Raw genomic sequence first — 4,432 nt, 5'->3', positions numbered from 1 at the left:
TTGTCCTGACCATGGGCCAGACAGGACCAGAAAAACTCTAGCTACACATATGAAGAGCTTTGTTGTGGCCCTTTTCCTTGTGCCAGACTTGAGGGTCAGAGATGCTGCTGCTCAGTGGGATGGCTAAAGTGTAATGCATTTAACTGGGCCCCACGGTAGCAGGGGCAAAGTGGCAGTACTTTTTTGCCAAAGGCAAGGTGATCATAGTTATAATGGGCAACAGAGACAAAACAATATCCAAAATGACTGACCCATAATGGCCAGCACAGGCAAAGTGAATCTTAGGTTACTCCATCTTGGTGTTTCCAGGCATGAAAGAGATAAGAAGCCTACTTCAGTGTTTGGTCTATATAAGTGGAAATGTTTTCAAACAAGTGAAAGAAAGGCTACATTGGATTATGGAAAAAGGGGATCAGCCCATGAACCAATTTCCAGATGAGCAGTTTGCAGATCCAGGTCCTCTTGAATGAAGGGACGGCCAGATTTCCTTGAAGAAGGACCTTGATAAAACATCTAAAAGTTCTACTGTTAGTCTTTCTTCAGTCCTTCCAAGTGGGACCTACAACCCTTTACTCTATCTGTGTACTGCGGGAAAGGTAATAATCAGGATTTCTGGGGTTTATTGCATACTGATTTTGAATTAATGCTGATTTTGGAAGATCTCAAGAAATAGTGTTGCCCTCCACTAAAAGTAGGACTTATGGAGGTCAGGTGACTAGTGGAGTTTTGCCTGAAGGTCCAGTGGGTCCTCAGACTTATCATGTGGTTATTTCTCTAGTCCCAGAATGTATGATTGGGATAGGTATATTTGGAAATATATTTGGCAGATTTCTCACATATTAGTAAGTATCCTAGAGACTGTTTTGATATTTTGGCAAAGAATATTGCTGCTTTCTGCCCTTGTCCAAAAAATTGGCCTGAGGTCAAATCAAACAGTTTTGGATTAATGGTATTGGCAGAGGGGAAAAGGAGCAGTAGAAAGGATAATGGAGCTAAGTCCGGTGCTCAAGGAGACAAAAAGTTTAGAGAAAAGCCTGATGCTAAATGGAATAAAGGGAGTGGTGACCCCAGGGTGAGACCCCACCTAGCTAGACTTCTAATTTATGAAAAAGAATTGAAGGAAAGCATTAGCAGCGAAGGGAGCTATCAACCACAGGAAGCCAATGCAAATGTAAGTGAACAAAAGGGCTCAGTTATAGCTCCATCAAGCAGAGGAACTTGGCAGCTTTGGCCACGTGGTTTTGGCTTTAGAGTCAAGGATACAAGAAAGGGGTTGTGGAATCTTCCTCCATGGTGAAGGGAAGCTGCTGAGGTCAGGGGTGTCCCTGCCTGGAGGCCCAGAGAGGACACTGAAGCTGTGAAGGTAAAGCCTAGATTGCCTTGGTAGCTCTGGCTGTCCTGGAACTCACTCTATAGACCAGGCTGGCCTTGAACTCAGAGATCCACCTACCTCTGCCCTCTGAGTGCTTGGAATAAAGGTGTGTACCACCACCACCTGGCAAACTTTGAACTTTTAAACAGTGTTGAGACTGTGATAGACTATGAGGACTTTTGAAGCTGGACTGAATGCATTTTTGCATTGTGATATGAATACAAGTCTATGGGACACAGGGAGTAGAATGTGGTGGTTTGAATAAGGACGGCTCACAATAGGCTCATATATTCCTATTCATATATATATTCACCAGGGAGTGAAACTCTTTGATAGGGTTAGAGGGATTAAGAGGCATGTCCTTTTTGAAGAAGTGTGTCACTGTGGGGTAGTTGTTAAGGTTTGGAAAGCTCATGTCTCTTTTTCTCTCTGGGCTTGTGGATCAGGAAGGAGCTCTCAGCTACTGCTCCAGCGCCATGCATGCCACCATGCTCCCCACCATGCTCCCCACCATGATAATTATGAACTAAATCTCTGAAACTGTAAGCCCCCAATTAAATGCTTTCTTTCATAAGAGTTGCCTTGGTCATGGTGTCTCTTCACAACAATACAACTAAGACAGCTACCAAGGGAACTAATAATCCAAGATTGTTTGGGTATGGGTCTACTCTCTTTGATTACAAAACTCTTAGTCAACCAATCATTCAATTAGGTAATTGATCAGTCTTGAAGAAGTTTCCACATATATGTAACCTTTTTTTTCTGGCAACTTCAATTCATAAGTATGACAAAGGGCTTGAGAGGAGGCTCTTTTCTACACCATTGTTCCAAGCTGGCAAGCTACACAATCTTTTTGTTTGTTTGTGATTTAGATTTGTGAGTTTATTATGGAGCATTATTGCAAATCTGCTTGCCATTGTATTTATAATAAAAATCTGAATTCTCTTACACTTATCATTTTGTGAATATGTGTGTGAATGTGGAGGTTGGAAGACAACTTTTGGGAGTCTGTTTTCTCCTTCCTCCATCTGGGCTCTGGGAATCAAACTCAGGCTGTCAGGCTTGGTGGCAAGTACCCTCAACCACTAAGCCGTCACACTGGCCCCAAATCCAAATGCTATATTGTGAATCACAAGAGCTTATCCTACCTCTCCGTTATATGGAAACTTATATAAGAACTTATGTGTGAAGTGAACAGTGTTAGAACTGAGCAGTGGCTAATAAGGAGGAGAAAATAAGGGCCTTCTTCCCCTCAAGAGTGATCAGGGTCTGATTTCTAGCTGCGTTCAGTGATAACCATCACTGACACTAATGCTGCTGGGAAACAGCCTTTCCAAGCACTGGGTTTCCACCACACTAGGTCTTCACTGTATGACAGCCATTATTAGGATTTTCACTGCGTCTATGAAAAACAGCAGCAAAGACCAGAAATCAGGACTGAAGGGATCAGGGAAGGAGAGCAGAGAGAACAGAGTTAGGAGCCAGGCCTGAACTGTATGAAATGGAGATGAACAAGCCTCCCATGCTCCCAACAAACAAGCATTTCACCTCCAACTTCTCCTCAAATCTTGCTCTGATGAACTCAAGAAGCAAATTTGTTACTGACCTAACAGTTATGAGAATTTGCTTACTGAAATACAGTCAAACTGCTAAAAAAATTATCTGACTTCACCTTTCTGTATGAGAAGTAAAAAAAATTAATATTTCAAAATGTTGATACGTAATATTGCTTTTGCTAAATGATTGATATATTTTTTCACTTAATATTTTTATAAGATCTTTATTGACAGATAATTCACATAGTATACAATTTTCCTGCTTGCACAATTTGATAGACTTTAGTCCAGCATCCTCATAGGCCCATGACACCGTCACCACTTCCTGTTTTAGAACATCACTGTCTTCAATTTCTTTCTTTCCTTTTTTTTTTTTTTTGAATGCCAAATGTGGTTTATTGAAGGAGGGAGAAGGCCTTAAATATAGGCTTACAGCACAATGGGAGAACCCCAGAGGGCAGAAGTTCCGATGTTTTACAATCTTGCATCTAAGCTGTTAATGCCCAATATGCAGGATACTGCTGTGGATATCGCTCTGTGTAAATAAAGTTCTGATTGGCCAGTGGCCAGGCAGGAAGTATAGGCGGGACAAGAGAGAAGAGAATTCTGGGAAGTAGAAGGCTGGGGAGACACCGCCAGCCGCCACCATGAGAAGTAACATGTAAAGACACTGGTAAGCCGCAAGCCATGTGGCAAAGTATAGACTAACAGAAATGGGTTAATTTAAGATAGAAAAGGTAAATAACAAGCAGCCTGCCACAGCCATACAGTTTGTAAACAATGTAAGTTTCTGTGTGCTTTCTTGGTTGGGTCTGAGCAACTGTGGGACTGGCGGGTAAGAGAGATTTGTCCTGACTGGGCCAGGCAGAAAAACTCCAACTACAGGATACAGACAAGGAACTTCCCTTAAGCATTCAGGAGGGTGGGATCTTGCAGGGAGTTAGCATAGGGAGGCTATCAAGGTCAAAGTCAGCAAGCAAGGCAACAGTTACCCAAAATGGGGGACCTATAGTTCCCCCCCTTTACTAAAAAATGAGCTTCTGACTTAGGTTGCATGGGTCATCAGCAGGTCACCTTACCCGTCATGGAGACACCTGCCCAGGCCACACAGGTGCTCTGTCTTAGGGTGGTGAGCGCCCCCCAGGCATTACCCATCTCTGAATACTCATCATATAGGCTCAATTGTGTGAGAGCTGCAGAGTTAACTGTTGTCAAAGATCTCTAAGTGGCACTGGGCTTGCAATCTGTGTGTTCGACACAGAAAAGACCAACAGAAGTCTTAACCCACCCATAGCCCATAGGCTAAAGGCGACTGAGCCATTCCCTTCCTTAACAAGCCTTACTGCAAATTGGAATCCTTGTAAGATGGTATCCCAAAAGCAAATGGAACTTGAGTTTGTAAATTTATAACTTTCAAAGCCAATCAAAATGTATATAACTATTGATTTGATTTTGTCATGCCCAATAGAATGAAAAATTAGTTAACTGTGGTAGCTACTTTTGC

This window comes from Onychomys torridus, chromosome 11, assembly GCF_903995425.1.
Source record: "Onychomys torridus chromosome 11, mOncTor1.1, whole genome shotgun sequence".
NCBI classification, from domain to species: Eukaryota; Metazoa; Chordata; class Mammalia; order Rodentia; family Cricetidae; genus Onychomys; species Onychomys torridus.
This window is presented reverse-complemented; position numbering follows the sequence as displayed.